Genomic DNA, 17,677 nt, shown 5'->3' on the forward strand with positions numbered 1-17,677 from the left:
TAAGGAAATTAGGCCTAGGAAGGTGTCATATTAGTGAAGATTAATAGGTAGAATAGTCTGGCAAATTAATTATTAGTAATTTAGCAACTAAGGACGTCATATCCAGATAATTAAATATAGCAATAGTGTAGGCCAGAAATAAGTATCAGAGTACAAATGATAGGACGTTTCACACAATAAAGATTATGGATAATTACAGATAATCAGAAAATAATCATCCCCATGCAAATGATACCTTATGCTGGCCACACATCAGACCAACTTTCCTCCAACCATCCAACTAGTTGGTTGGTTGGACTGAAAATCTGGTACTGTATGGGGGCAAATGCCAATAAGCAATTTGCTCACAAACTCAGGAGAATGGACAAAAACATTCAGTGAAATTGTTTAAATCAAATAGGTCCAACTACAGTACAATTGTTGTCCATTTTCCGATTTGGAAACAAATGACTTAATTACAAACTACCTTTGCTCCCATCCAGTACCAGGTTTTTATTCCATCCAACAAACTAGTTGGATGGTTGGAGGAAAGTTGGTCTGATGTGTGGCCAGCATAAATCCACACACGGGGTGATTTAAGCCTATTTTCTAAGCGATCTGATAAGATCACTTAAAAAATTACCCTACATCGCTCCGTGTGTAGGGGTGATAGTGTTGTGCGGTCCCACACGTTGTTATTGTCAGGCGATTTAGATCCTGCATGCTGGATAAATCTAGTCAGAACGCCAGTCAGGGACAGTGTTCTCACCGGAGAACACTGGCCTTGACAGATCGCTCTGCACACACCCCTGATACATCGCTGTGAAATGCTGTGTGCTGAGCGATCAGAGTTACCTACATTGCTCAGATCGCTCAGCACAGTCCCTCCATATATAGGCCCAAATAGGATACCATACCTCCCAACATTTGAAGCCCCAAAATCGGGACCTGCTGCGTTGAATGCGCAGCCGGTCCGAAAGGAGCCGAGCTATCGATTGGGTAGGCTGGGCTTCTGGGAAATGGGTTTGGCTTAGTGCCACGGCCCCCATTTTCATAATTTTCAGGAGATATGTACCGGACCCCAAGATTTTTGTTGTGGGCCCTGTTATAAGGCTCAGTCCTCTTTAAGTATATATTGTGACAAAGCTCACATACACTGGATTAAAAAAAAAGTTGTTTCTTTATTTGTAGCAGGTAGACAACAGGTTTGTCAGCTTGGCAATTCACAGGTTACAACATAGCAGGTTTCTCAGCAGGCCATACACATGATTCACAAATTGGTACAACACTCCAGAGGTCCCTAGCATAGCTCCCACACCCCAAGCCTATTGCCTAGCCACTAATTGGCATTGGGAACCCTGACCCTCTACCCTGAACATACATTTAACAGCAAACCACCAAACTTCACCATTCACAATTTCTCCAGGTCTGTTTGATGACCGATGCAAACCTCCGGGGAGATCCTCCGCTCAGCCACACACACCTCAACTTAACAGCATTCCCAGCTCTGCTATGTGCAAGTCCGTACCAACAACCTCTCATCTTCCTTTTATAATGTCTCTTGTGCACCTACCCACCAACACTGCGGTTAGACCCCTGTGTCACATGGTCTTGTATTGGCCAGTATTTAAAAGATGTTGGGCTAAATGCAAACACCTCTGAGTTTCCAGAGGTACAGGATTTTTTTGAGAGTACAGATGGAGCTGCTCTCATTAGAGAGCAGATGGCTCTCATCCGCCATCCCCTGCCAGCCGCCATCCTCCAACAGAAAGGGGCTTGTGCACCCCATTCTCCCGGCAGATGTAGCAACCCTCCACCCATCTCCCCGCTCCTGCCCGCTGTGTCCCAGCCTGCCCCTGCTCCCTGACCATCTCCCATCCCAGCCTTCGGTCTCCGCTCCCCGCTGCCTTACTGAAAGGGACGTGCGAGCGAGTGAGCCTTTCGCATGTCCCTGTTCTCCGGCACGCACATCGCCGCCCTCCGCCGGCGCTAGCCAGATCCCCCTAGCTAGCAGCAAGGCTGAAGGCGGCTACATCTGTATGCCCATGCTTTTAGAGTAAGAATCATTTAAAAGGCAAAACCAACCTGGTTTTGCCCTTTACATTATTGCTGCTTTAAAAAAACAGGCAGACTCACTCAAAATCCTGCACCTCTGGTAACTAGGAGGACGGTTACATTTGGCCCAATGCCATAATGTGCATTGGGGGAGTGTTTCATTTCTTGCTCTGAATCTTCTCTCTGTAGTGCTCTTGTTGCTTCCCCTTTCACACCACCACAGAGAGGCAAGGACATGGACATAGACAGCAAGCAGACCAACTGGCACAAAAAGGGGTTAGTATCTCTCTCACTATACCATTCAGAACCAATGGAATTGATCAGATTAAAATGTTGTGGGTTTGCTATTTAGAACATAAAGTATTACACAAATACTTAACTGTTATTGATGGTTGCTAGAAACTGGCAGAGTTGACATTCTGATCTCATCATTGTGACTGTGCCTCCTGGCATCTTTGGGTAACAATCTCAATGAGGTGACCACACCCAATCCTCTGACACGCATTAGTCCATTGTTTACCTGCAGCCTCATGTGACTAGTGATAGATGGAGAAATCATCCTGGTGATCCTACAATACACAGAGCACTCTTGTGCAAGTTGATACACTTTTGGGACATAATGGTCCATGTATGTCCCTAAGATGTAGATGACCCTCTAACCTTCAAAAGCAGCCATACATTGCCATTAACATACACTTCAATGAGGCATATATCTGAGTTACAAGCTATATAGCAAACTATTCTGATAGAGCAGGAAGGCTCTTTGGACTACAAGTGAAGGCTCAATGGTCCTAGGACAGACTTTCCTAGTGATCTCTATGAATTACAGAGAGCATACTGGTGACCTCTATAGAATGCAGACACCTTCCTGGTGGCCTCTGCATATACAAACAGTATCTTCCTGGTCTCTTCACGATACATGGAGTGGTCACAATAAAGACAGAGCATGCTAGGAGCATCTGTAACATATTAGATCACTCTGGTAACTTTGATACAGTATTCATGTGACCTCTGGACAATACATAGAGCATTTGTGTGGCCTCTCTACAGTACAGGTAGCATGTTTCTGTCCTCTACACAATACAGGGGGCATTGTAGTGGCATATATAATTACATAAAGCATCCCAGTAGCTATGCTCGCCACCTATTCTATTCTACCTCTATGAGGGTCATGGACCCCCATGAGGGAGAATAGCCGGTGGCCGTCGGGCACCCGGCTGTCAGCGTTTTGACAGTCGGGATCCCGACGTTGGGTAAATGACTGTCGGGACCCCGTCCGGCACCCCAAAATGTGATAACTCGGATGGTGCAGGATGTTTGGGGAATTTCTACAAGATGGCCGGTATAATTATAGCGGCAATCATTTACAAGGCAAAATCAACAAGGCGATCCTCTGGATTGAGTGTTTACATTTTATTTTTCTTTCATTGTATTTTACAAAATGTATTGTATGTGTGTGAAATTATTAGGCTGGAATGTATGATTACAAAACTGATTACAAATTTTATAGCAATTACACTAATTGCATACTGTATGCATTAGTATCACAAAGGGCAGCTCTTGCGAAAAGAGCCGCTGTTTGCGAAGCGGCCGGCGTCGGCTGAGAGAGTCCCTGCAGATGCCATGTTCCCTCTCCTCCTCCCTGCACCCAGAAGTCTGGGTTGCTAGGGAGGAGGAGGTCACTTGGTCCGGGCAGCAGACGAGGAGGCTTCCCGGACAGCAGGGAAGGGGGGCTGGCACGGGCGGTGCGGCATGGGGCGACAGGATGTGAAATGAAGCCCATAGGCTTCTATAAGCCTCCTTGGAGAAAATGCTCACCATGATTCAGGCAAGGTTCTACAGTCTGCTACCGCTCCCCACAGGTTACTCTTCCCAATCATAGTCCGCTTGGACAGTAAATGAAGCAAAAAAAAGGATAAATTAAAAAATACCTTGTATCGACCATCTATATGTCAACAGTTATCTTGTCACCCTTTGGAATCTGTCGACCTTTTGATGATGTTGACCAATTGCATGGGGACTATATGGGGTTGACCCATTGACTGTCTAACTAGACACTGTCTATCCATTGACTGGAACTCAAACTATTATTAAATGATTGAATAATAAAAACTATACTGTTACTTTTATAATTCATTTTTTATATTTAAATGTATTGAAGAATGAGCAATCGGATGGGAGAAAGAAAATATGGAAGGAATGAGAGATTGTGGAAGCCTCACACAGGAGTTTGTGACATAATAAACTAGGGAGTTTTTTGGGAATGAGGCTTAGAGGAGTAGCTAAGGCGGAGCTTTGGTAATTTTGTGGCTTTTCATCAGATTCCCCACCCGCCCTCCCTCCATTGGTTCCCCAACCTTTTTCTTTTATCTTTGCCGGTTGGTGTTTGTAAACCTATCTGTGGTGGGAAAGAACTTCAGTAAACTGCCTATTGTGCTGCTTCATGGAGGTGCGCTCTCTTTCCGGTACACTGATCTAGTGTGACCTTCCATAATTGGGGACAGGGGCATTAGCTGTCTGGCCAGGACTATTATGGTATATTGGGGGGGGGAGGGTTGAGGCCTCAGCACTCTATTGACGTGGCCAATGGGCAGTGGTGGAGCTAGGTGCCATGGTGGCCGGAGTAAGGACATGTTTCGCACCCCCTCTCCCCGATTAGTAGTAGGTGGGGCTCTTGTGCGGTGAAAAGGGTGCCTGGCCTAATGGAAAGAAGGCATGGGGCGTGGCATTCCACATTATACCACACACCGTAATGCCCATTGCAGCGAACTTCGTAATACCCATTACACATAAAGCCACATGTCGTAATGCCAATTACACAGAAGGCCACACATGATGCCCATTACATACTATATAACAAACAGTAATGCCCATTACACATTGTGCCACACATCATGATTCCCATTACATACTATATAACACACCCTAATGCCCATTACACATTTGACACATAAGTGCCACTTACCTACATGCTCATTGCTAGGGGCTTCATGCTCGATGCCAAGGGGCTTCATGCTCGATGCCAGGGGGCTTCATGCTTGATGCCAAGGGGGACTAATATAGTTTGTTCTCAAGGGGGACTGAAATTGCTCATTACCAAGGGGGACTGAAATTGCTCATTACCAAGGGGGACTGAAATTGCTCGTTGCCAAGGGGGGCTGAAATTGCTTGTTGGCAAGGGGAGGGTAAAATCCTGCTGCCACCAATGCAGCTCCTATTGGCTCGTGGTCTAGCGGGAGACTTGAAAATAGCAGCGGACAGACCTGGTTTGTGTACTGACTCCTGTGCCGCCCGGCCGTGGCTCATGCAACTGATATTGTGAGCCATGGCCAGGCGGCGCAGGAGCCAGGACAGAGGAGACAGCGAGCGGTCAGATTTTGGGGTGCACGGCTCATGCTCCACCCTCACTAAGCCCCTGCCAATGGGACGCGTTAATGGCATGTCATGGACAGAAGATCTGTATTATGATGTGATCATCTGGCCATTCTTTCTTATACTGTAGATTGTAAGCTCCACTGGGGCAGGGACTGATGTGAATGTTCAACTATACTCTGTAAAGCGCTGCCACCATACTTATTTAAAGTGTGTAAAATAAACAACGGCTGACCGATTTTACTGTGTCATTATTTATAGTCAAGTAGGTTAGGTTAGTTATGATTAGCAAATTATGTTAATGTGTGGGGATGCAAGCAGTCTCACATCAACCCATAGGAATTTTAAAGCCTACTTCAGGATATCTGTTGTTGTTTTTCTAGTTTGGCACAAGGGTGTTGCACGCAACTCTTTTTTGGATACTAAAGCTATGTCTATAAATACCAAACTTATTCACTGTGTAAATATGATTGCACCATTAATTGTTGGTGTGCACGGTAGACTCTAGCACCTTATATTGTCTTTCCTTTCTATATAGCTGAAAATAAAATTCAGATTGCGGCCCAGAACACACGGGGTTCCAAACTCTTCCTAAATTAAATAATAATCCTCCAAGTTTTATCTGCAAGAAACCTGCAAATAAATAGGTAAAATGAAAAAATATACAAAGCCCGGTGTGACGAAATGCAAAGGGGCGGGGCCTAGCATCAGTGTGACTCTGGAGCTTGAGAGAGTGTAACCGATCCAATGGTTGATAGGTACTGTGTACCATTCCACTCTGTAAAATTGCGGCAATTCTGAGCCGCTGTCTGCGGTACGTGACCTCACCCTTTGTTATAGGTCTTTTACTGAATAAAATAGTATTTTTTAAGTGGTAATGCACCATTGGAGTACCCATCTTTTCTTTTAATATATATATATATATATAGGTACTTCTATGCCGGCACTCCCAATGACCAACACACAACGGCCCGGTGCACTCCAAATAGCTTCATGCAACAGTCCAATGAAAGAGGCACACGGTGTATAATTGCTGAAAAAAGTGTATTAGGGCATAGCGTATCTAGCGCTTTCGGGGATGCCTCTCCGTCCTCAGGATCACAGCCCTAAGCAAAAGTTTACTTCTTTGCTTAGGGCTGTGATCCCGAGGACGGGGAGGCATCCCCGAAAGCGCTAGATACGCTATGCCCTAATACACTTTTTTCAGCAATTATACACCGTGTGCCTCTTTCATTGGACTTATATATATATATATATATATATATATATATATATATATATATATATATATATATATATATATATATATAGATACTACAAGTCTGCCGGCTGTAGTGTATCCTGACAAAGGGGATTAAACCCCGAAAGCTTGTTTCCAATACACGCTTTTATCTGCTGATTTCTTGCCTCCGGAGTGCCATTACTTTGGATTGGTTATATATATATATATATATATATATATATATATATATATATATATAAATAGTAAATATTTTATAAGATACTGTATAATTAAAAATAAATGGTGCAGTGACTGTAATTGTCCTGTAATTATTATGTGACTGCTGAAGATGACGTCAACAGTACAGTCCCGGTCACTCCGAGGTGAAGTGGGAATTTGCATATTAATGATACGTCTCCATTCACACGTGCTATAAAAAAAAAATACATACGCTGCAGTAATGCTTGGTATCAGCCTCATTTGACAGTTTTAATTGCTCATTTAGATTATATCCACAGTCTCACGACACTGGAAAGTTTTTCAAGGAATAACTGTCCTGATTCAGGCCTGTACACTAGGCTGCCTATGTTAGCAGCCTACCGAACAGGTAAACGCCAACTGCCGCCTGACCGAACGTCCACTCCCCCCATTTGCATCAAACCATTTGCATAAGCGATTCAAACCACAGTGTCCCCTGATGGGGCGGTTCCTGTGCAGGACGGGTTCTATGCTCACATCGCACAATAGCAAACGATTCTTCCTGATTGACAGAGGAGATACAGCAGTGGGTGGGTTTTATCATTTCTGTTGATCTTGGCTCCAAGACAGGTAGGCTCAAATGAAATAGGTTGCAGCAAGACAGGGTTTTATTAATCAGCAAATTAACAGGAGGCTTTTCAGCAGAACATTAAGTCCAAAACAAACCCAGCTTTTCTTCAGCAGCGACAAAAACTAAACTTATTTCCATTCAAATTGAACACAAAGTATCTGCTCTTTCAGCTTCAGAACCGGCAGGCATAGACCAAGGGACTCACCCTGTCTCTGTATTAGCAGGTCCCAGTCAGACCCAAGCAGCCCTAGCTCTCTCTCTGGCTTGCTTTCTTCAACACACACAGTCCCAACACTGCTCACAGGCAGCTTCCCCTATTAATCAACTTCAGAACTGCACCTGAACTCCCAGCTCAGTGGTGTGTAGTATGGGAATGGCTAGTAGCAAACCAACACAAGCATACCAAAACCTGGACCGTACCACCCATTTCAACCCTGTCTGGGATTTATGCCACTGACATCAGCAGTCTCAGTGGCACATACCTGCCATCAAGCACTTTTCCTGCTGACTTCCTACTATATCAGGGTTGCCAATCTGACCCTCTCCTTCAGGGAGAAAATGCTCCTGGACTTCCCTGGTAATGTATGATTGCCATCACCTGTGGTGAAACACCTTTCTTATCAATTACCTAGCTCCCCACAGGTGATGGCAATCATACATTACCACGGAAGTCCAGGAACAGAGTATTCTCTGCCTGAAGGAGAGGGTCAGGTAGGCAACCCTGTACTATATATATTCTATCTATCTATCTATCTATCTATCTATCTATCTATCTATCTATCGCTAACTACTCCTCACCTCTATGAGGGGAAGTACTACCAGTGACTACCAGAGGCCACTCAACGCATTGGAGGTAGGAGCAGTGTTAGTCAAAATTGTCACAGCTCAAAGTGCAATTACATTGCAGAAGCCGTCATTTTGACATGTTTTCAACTAGCAGCTAATAACTTTACTCTCTGCCCCTCTAAGTACCCACTTCTGAAATTTATATGGGTTACTTAAAAAAAAAAATTCATAACTTTTATGATGGAAAGGGTGGCAGCAAAGCATGCTGGGACAGAGTGTCACAGACTTGTCAGAGATATGCTGGATTATCTCCCTGAAGCTAAAGGCTGCTCTGTTGAGGATGTTCCTGGTCTATAAATATACAGATGTATCACACACAAGGAATTTCATGTCTTTATATTTGTTAAGAAAGTTGACGGTTAACTATGAATAGCAAAATACTGTAATATGTAATGTTGATGACAAAGGTGGACATAGTAATCCCTGCCCAGGGAAATCCGTCTCCTCCCTGTTCTAGTACTTATATAAAAGCAGCCAACTTGTCCCTAAATAATAATAATCACTGTGACTCCACTGAAAGGATCCAGCATCTGGTATGTAACATGTACCGTTTTATTCCTACCTTCACACATGTTTTTGTAACGTGTCATTTTCTGTCTTCAATATAAAAAACTTTACAAGTAACTAAATTGTGAGCAAGATTTTTTTATAGTAATTTTTGAGGGGTAGAATGGAGAACTGTTTGTTGTATGCTTTCCCTGCATTGTGTTATGTGGATGACAGACATGGAATAGTTCAATATAGTTTTCTACCCAACCTGATCAAAACTGAGCCACTTGTTGTAGTTTTTGATTGTATAATATAACTAAACTGGTATTATCAGATCATAGGACGCTGTCAGCAATTTCTTTTCCCCATTCTCAGGTACTTCTCTATTTTCTTATCGCTATGTGGAAGGACGTGTGCTATGCTTTTGCACCTATTATGTTAAATGCGCACTCAGGCCATCTGCCAGAGAGGGATCTCAGAGTCCCTCTCCAGCAATATTGTAGCCCGTCTTCAGAAAAATGTAAAAACTGGCCCATATTGAATAATGGACACTGTATTTCTACAGCGTTAGTTTTCTCTGGCTAGAGACATTTCTTAAATCACAGGGATTAAATCACTGTTGTTTATACGGATGGGAAGTATCCATAGAAACAGCAGTTCTCAAATGATTTAATCCCTGTGATTTAAGAAATGGCTCTAGCCAGAGGGAATCTAACGCTACCTAAACTTTTGTTTATGCTCATTTATTTTCTATCCCTTCTGCGTCAGTACAGTCTGTCTTCCCCTCCCCTTTAGAATGTAAGCTCTCACGAGCAGGGCCCTCTCTCCTCATATGCCTTTCTTAGAATATATATATATTTATATCTCTGCCACTCTAATAACTGCTTCAGTGTCCTGTCCCTTAATGCAACTATCCATATTTACCCTAAATTGTCATTTACTGTAAATCGTTATTTGTATTATTTGCTCATTTTTGTATTGCTAGGCGCTGTGGAACCCTTGTGGCGCCATACAAATAAATGCTAACAATAATAATAATAATAATAATAATAATAATAATAGTACTAAATGGGCAATACCAAGGTTTTGCTCGTAAATGATTGCCCCTCTAAAAAAACTTTTGCGTTCCACCGGCACTCCCCATCGCCGCCGAACTCGGAGACTATTACATTTGGCCACAGATGTCTGATCTGCAATTAGCTACAGCTACAGATGTACAGTACACTATATTTATAAGCATTTATAGGCAGAGGTGGTGAAGTACCACATCTCCATGAAGCTATCAATATTGGTAATATATAAGCAGTAAATTAAAAAATAATTTAAAACTTCAGTACAGTATGTAATACAAATATTATGAAATAAATGTGTCAATGATTACATAAAGTATAATGGAGCAGATGTATTAAACCTTAACAAGAGATAAATGCACGGGTGATAAAGAGAGATAAACGCCCAGCCAATCACCTGCTAACTGCCATGTTACAGGCTGTGTTTGAAAAAAAGTCAGTAAGGAGCTGATTGGCTGGATGTTTATCTCTCTTTATCACCCGTGCATTTATCTCTTGTTAAGGCTTAATACATCTGCCCCAATGAGTGATACAAATGAATAGAAATAAATATTTGAACATTACAAATGTATTTTGGATACTACATTTCGCTACAGATAGAACTACCTTTGGTACTTGTGTCCATAGTGTGGCGAGCGCAGCGAGCCACCGAGCCCGAAGCGTGGCGAGCGGACGTGGATAACTTCACATGTATTACGCGTCCGCTCGCCACGCTTCGGGCTCGCCACACTATATAAAATCAACTCCATGCCGACGTGGATAGTGGGGTTATGAAAAGGTCGGAGGACGCGTACCGCCACCCCTCGCGGGCTCGCTGCGCTCGCCACGCTTCGGGTTGCCGTTGATAGTGGCGGTGGCGTTAACGATGGGGGTGCATATAACACACTAATCACCCATCAGGGTGCTTGTACAATTAAATCATCGTTTTGATTGCATCGATCGCATCGCATACCATTTTAATGGTATGCGATGCGATTTTAAAATTGTACAGTACGGCTCTTAGGACCCGAAAATCGGGGTCCCATCACATACCATCGCATACCACTAATTAAGGCATGCGATGGGGCCGTGCTTGTGCAGAGAGAGTTAGATTTGGGTGGTGTGTGTACTTCAAACTGATATCTATATTGCAGTGTAAATATAAAGCAGCCAGTACTTACCCTGCACAGAAACAATAAAACACCCAAATATAACTCTCTCTGCACATTTTACATCAGCCCCACCTGCAGTGCAGCATGGTTTTGTCCATGAGTGATTGTGCCTTTCCGAGTGAATCAGAATAACCCCCTGATTGTGTGGTTATGCTGGGCTGTTGTATTGGGGCATGGCATTGGACAATGTAGAATATTGAGAAACAATGCACATGTTTTATATATATATATATATATATACAGATCCAATAACTGCCGGCACTCGCTGGATTAGAAGTGCAGCATGCTCCAGGTGCCAGAACGAAATAATACAGAGATTCCAATGTTCAGTGAAGAACAATAACGGCACTCAGGAGACTGGTTTCATGCAAAACAAACGATGTATTAACGTGTACACGTTAATACATCGTTTGTTTTGCATGAAACCAGTCTCCTGAGTGCCCTCATTATTTAATATGCCAGCAGCCATCACATGTCATAAGACTGAGCTGCAGCACATCACATTAAAGGAATTTGCCCCAACCGCACTTAAAGTGCTCCTAAAGTTAAGAGTATCCCGTTATAAAAAAAATAAAAAAAAAGCCCAGTACAGATTTTGAAAGGAGGCATGACCACGCCCCCATTTACCCATGACCACGCCCCCACTTACATGTGGCCACACCCCTTTCTAAATGTGTACCGATTTCTGCCCTTCAGATGTTGGAGGGTATGTATATATAAATATAGGTCAGTATGTATTATTGAATTTTGTATGTACACTGCCTGATGACGGGATAATATTAAAAGATCCCGAAACGTTGCACGATGACAGTTGTGTCCTGTTGAATTCTTTGATTGCTTTTGGACTTAAGCCCGTGGAGTACCGGTAAGCACGGTCCTGTTATATATATATATAGATAATAGACGGAAGAAAGAACTGGCACTCCTGGGATTTGTGAAAAGTTTTGTATTTCAAAAAGTAACGACCAACGTTTCGGGGCAGATGCCCCTTTGTCAAGGTGTAGGTGATAACTATATATATATATATATATATATATATATATATACCACCAATCGTAGAGCGGCACTCCCCGGTTTTCAAAAATAGGACACAGAGACTTTGTGGTATCAACGTTTCAATTGCTATATTACAATTTTATATTATATATATAAACTTGTAGCATTAATGTTTTTTGTTTTTTTACAGATTCATTAACATCATCACCACCATGTCTGGCATAGGACTAAACATAAATTTTGGTGAGTGACCATTAAACACCATTGGAGGACTGTGGATTACATGCACCTCCTGACAGGGGCGTTTTAAGAGAAGAAGAGGGCCCGTGTGCAGCCTTTTCTGGCCGGGTATCACCAACAATACCCCATAGAAACCTAGAAGGCTTCTCCGCATGACCCTGCCGCCCAGCGCCGCTCCCCCCTCACCTGTGTCCGGCCAGTAACCTGCACAAAGCATATTACACCCCCATATTACACCCCCCCATATTACACCCTGTACACACAGCACATTGTACAAAACACCATAGTATATTACATGCAGCTTCCCCCCATATTACACCCTGTGCACAAAGCAGAATGTACACAACACCATAATACATTACACACAGCTAGTACATGCAGCACATTGCACACAACATATTAAATTATACATAGCAGCCCCATATTACACCCAGTACACACACATAATACACCAGCCCCCATTTCCTCAGTGCACACAGCACTCACCTGGCTGTGTTGTTGCTCATGTCAGGGACCTGCAGGGAACCAGCCAAGTAGTGAGTAGGGATGGCCATCGTCCATCGATGATTAGAAATTATCGATGGTTTATGGCCGATGTCGAATAGTTTTGCCATCGATGGGGGAGAACCAGATGGTCTCCCACCATTGATGTAAAGCATAAGTTAATACTTTAGTTTTTGCTTTTTCTCTAAAATGCCGGGACACGGAGCATAGCTCCGCCCCCGACACCCACGAAGCCCCGCCCCCGCAATTTGATTGGCCCACAGGCCACTCAATCACAGAAAATGGATGACCATCGATATACAAAAACATTGATGGTCTTCCATTGAATAGTTATACACTATCGATGGCCTAGTTGCACTTTTGCCATCGATGGCAACCATCAATGGCAAATGCAACGATGGCCATCCCTAGTGGTGAGGGAGGGAGGCAGCGCAGCAAAAGCAGAGGCAGAGGCAGGAAGTGGTCTGTGACTGTAACACGGAGCAGAGTGTGGGGGCGGGCCCAACCTCAGGGAAGCCCCGACTGCCAGATGATATCTATGATCCTGATGCACAGACTTCTGGCCTGTGCGCACAGCGGCTGGCCACCGCTACCCATAACACCGCTGTGGCCGGCTGTGACTTCCCCACACAGGCCCCGACCCCCGCCAGTACGGACGCACGCATGCGCAGTACGAATTTCACGAAAAGTATCCCAGAAACCAGGAGGTATGAGGGGCTTTGTGGGGCAGCGGGAGGGTCAAGCAAAAAGCGGGAGCCTCACGTTGAATGTGGGACGGTTGTCAAGCCTGGTACATATGCAAATATTGTTGATGCGTTAGCGGGCGATGTGCGGCGCCGGATGTTAGTGCATCCCCCTAGGTCATATTGGGTCCTGTAGAATTTAAATATGTTATTCCCTGGTGCATTAATCATTCAAGGAAATTTATGTTATGAGGATAATGGTAAAGGATTAAAATAGGTTGGAACGTACTACAGTAATTCTGGTCTTAATATTATTAGTATTAGTGTTGTTATTATGATTAACTGCCATAGTGAATAATAATGTTGCAGATTGTCTAAATTCACCCGTTCTGTTGCAGGCTTGGGCGGTCGAGGACCAAGGATCGCTCCTATATTTTACGGAAATAACTACTATAACCGGCCTGTAGGTTACTATAACCGGCCTGTAGGTTGGTATAACCCACCTCGGTACTATGGATCAAACTGGTACAATCGTCCTCACCACTATTACAGAAATAATGGATACGGGTACAATGGACATCACCACTGATATTAGCTGGACTACGTTGCATGGGTAGATAAAGGTGAATATACATTTACATAGCCATTATCAGAACTAAGATCTATAACCCTCCTCACAAGTGCAAGCTTCCTATGGGCAGATATGAGACCACGTGACAACCCCACACATTAAACTTTGTTTGCTAATAATAATAGTTACATTCTAACTTATCTAGAAATAACGGCACGGACAACTGAAATGCCAAAGTGAAGGCTTGCGCATGCCGTGGAGATCACACCAGGGGGGGGGGGTGGGGTTTGTCTCGGTGGAAGAGGCATGCTGGCAAAAATGCTGGAGGCGCCCAGGAAACCGCTGAATGCAAGCAGGCACCTGGCTGACATAACCGGACGCCAGCTGCCTGCCCAGATCTCGGAGCTCCGCCCCTGACACCCGTGAACCCCCGCCCCCATGTTCTGATTGGCCCGGGCCAAGTCAGTCAAAGACAATGGATGACCATCAATAGGTAAAACTATTGATGGTCATCCATCATATAGTTTATGGCCGGTTGCAGTATAGCCATCGATGGCAACCATCGATGACAACTGCACCAATGGGCATCCCTAGACAGAAAATGCCCTCAGCTCTGCCCTAACTACTCCCCCTAAGCCCAAATTGGCTAAAACTCCCTAACTTGTTAACCCACAAACTTCTGTCTGCGGCTGAAGCAGTCTCTAACTCCCTAGGAGTTTATATTTGCTCCCGCCCATCCAAGCACTCGCCTATGATTCCAGTGCAAATAACCCTTAGGAACACGTCTCTATGGTTCCCTATCACAAAAAATAAAATCAGTATCATGCCTAGGCAGCCATCATTATTTTTTTAGAAATGATGGGGCCCCAAGTGATAAAATGACTGTAATGCTAGAATTTGTTGCGTATGATAAATGATGCTCCAGCCAATCAGCTCCCAACTGACATTTTTCAAACATGTGACAGTTAGGAGTTGAACACATGATAGGAGCTGATTGGCTGGAGCTCCATTTAGAATACTGTATGCAACAAATGTCAACATTCTCATCAAATGTTATCACTTTTTGATAAATGAGCCTTTATACAATAATGAATCCCCATCCAAATTCATCCAGTAGTTTTTGAGTGATAGCGGAATAAAAAGACAAACAAACAAACATTCTGGACATTACGAGGGTGGATCAATAAGTACCTGTGGTAAGAATGAAGACGAATAATCTCCTTTCACGGCAATACACTTTTCCCAGCGTCCCTGCCATTTCTTTAAACCGTCTAAAAAATAAGTTTTGTCAAACTCACGTAATCTTCTGTTTCGAGGATGACCTCCTCATTTGGGCTGAATTTTTTTCCCGTGAGCCAAGTCTTCAGGTTATGGAACAGAAAGAAGTCGCAGGGAGCCAAGTCGGGCGTGTATAGTGGATGCGGCAACAAGTCATAGCGCAATTTATGCAATTTGGCCACAACAATTCCAGATGAGGGAGCTTGCGCATTGTCGTGGTGGAAAAAAACGAACCTATCAATCAATCTGAAATTAAGTATGGCGTTGTTTGACAGATGGTTGTACACAATAGCAATACCAACTTTCCTCAGCAACGCCACCTGTCTTCAAACACAGGTACTTATTGATTCACTCTCGTATTTTTATCTCCGTAGAGATAAAGGTAATTTTCACAAAAGATAATTGCCATGTGCAGACACAACCCTTACATTTGTGTTATGGGGGCGATTCATACCTGTACGTTCAGGTCTGAATTCACACCCCTGTTTGATGGTGGGGGTCTGCTAATGCAATATTTTAAATTGCTGGGCAGGGGGGGGGGGGGGGGGCGTTCCAGGGTGGACATTTAGGGGGATTATTCTGGTTGAGTCGCTCGAATGCAAATTTGCATCCTTGTGAGTCAACCTAACCCCGCCTTGCGAATGGCGGTACGCCGGCCCACCATTCCAAAGGCTCGTTCCTTCGCACTGGCTGCGAATGGATGTTTTACATAAACATCCATTCCCAGCATGGGTGAGAATCGAATGATGTAAGGGTGCTCTGAGGCGCCCATACATATGCCTGCACGTTCAGAAGGAAGTGGGCAGGCAGCTGACATCCAGCACCCACGTCACAACCTCATTAGCATGGGAAAGCCCATAAAACGCTGGGCGATCACATATGCTAATGGAGCTGCCCGCCTCCCCACGCCCCCCTTTGCCCCCGCCCACTGTCCTGGGTGCATGCACCCAGCGATCCGACTTGTGCAGAAATGTGCATGCTCAGTAACACAACATCGGTCCCCGTGCGAACGAACAGCCGCAGCGAATCGACCTGAATAAAGTCCTATGTCTGCTTTATACATAAACAAGTGTTTACAGCTACTGTACAACTGTGATGGATTATTGAAATATTTCTGAAGATTTTCTGTTTCTTTATATCGCTGCCTGTAATGTGCACTAACCTGTTCTTTTTGTTTCTTTTACAGTATAAAAGTGGATTAAGAAAGAACCTGGCCAATCAATAAAGAGATTGTATCCAATCCACTATATACGTGTGCAAATGTATACCACCGAGCAGCACATATATTCATATATACAGTACATGTTCCATTCAAACATTCTCTTTGGGCTCAAATCCCATGATATACCGCCCATGATATACCGCCTGTACCAATTATCACAGAACTAATAAAAATCATGAACGCCTACATAATGTGTGAGCGCTGATGTGTTTCTGTTTATTACTGTCAGTATTAATGAGTGGATTCTCCACTAGTCTATGTGGAATACTGGAGACAAAAAGATCTAGGGCAAAAAAATGGGCAGAGATAAAGGGCGATGACCATCAAATGATGTGGGTGTCGCCCCCTAGGCAAAACATATATTCGCTGCCATGCGGGCAAATTTGCTGTACGAAGAAGGGCGGGAAGCAATGAGAGCAGTGGGCGGGGCTTCAAAAGACACACAGCAGACACGCAACCAGTATAAGGCACGAAGTACCAAAGTACAAGCCATAGGTGCAGACATCGCGGGAAGGGGGGTGGAACAGTCAAAGAACTTGGTCAAGGGCGCAGTGCAGACAGCACAGATGTGAAGCTAACATTGGTGTAGCAAAGGCATTGCACGGTGCCCCTAAACATTAAGGCGCCCATTTCGGGCCAGACCAGGAATAAATGATGCCCCCCTGCAGACTGTTTTGAGCAATGTCAGATGAATGGTCCAGTGCCAAGAGCAGGGTGGACTGCGCTCCCTGAGGGACCTGGTCCTCACTTTAGGACAGCAGACCTGACCTGTCCTGTGCCAGCTAATAGAAGAGTCCTGCCACCTATCAGCAGAGCTGTACATTTTTTCCCATTCACTGCTATCTGCACTTTCTGGGCAGCTCACACCTGGAAATCCCAAAGGGCAGGGGCCCCTGTCACAGACAGTAGAGACCACTGTGTTCCTGCCCACACCAAGGTACATGCCCCCTGTTCTCAGCACCAAGCAGAGCATTGTGCTTGTACCCCTGTCACCCAGGAAGGGGAATTCCACTGATGTCAATGGGACTACCCTCAGCCTATCAGGACCGAGTTCCATAGGAGTTCCACGCCTGATAGGCTGTGCGCGTCACCATAGACTTCCATGTTAAGAAACTAACATGGACATCTATAAGTGGTTAGAAGCCCATTGAAGCCCACGTTAAGAGTTTA

The 17,677-nt window shown here is 44.3% G+C and overlaps 1 long non-coding RNA gene across 1 annotated transcript; it reads left to right on the forward strand.

Moving 5' to 3' along the window:
• Positions 1–12,197: 12,197 nt before the first annotated feature.
• LOC146019659 (uncharacterized) lies at positions 12,198–16,594 on the forward strand. The gene is made up of 3 exons (XR_014450644.1): positions 12,198–12,252; positions 13,835–14,059; positions 16,472–16,594. It is a non-coding gene; the product is annotated as an uncharacterized LOC146019659 (long non-coding RNA).
• The last annotated feature ends 1,083 nt before the right edge of the window (positions 16,595–17,677 follow it).

This window comes from Crinia signifera, chromosome 7 (assembly GCF_055691185.1).
Source record: "Crinia signifera chromosome 7, ASM5569118v1, whole genome shotgun sequence".
Lineage (NCBI taxonomy): Eukaryota > Metazoa > Chordata > Amphibia > Anura > Myobatrachidae > Crinia > Crinia signifera.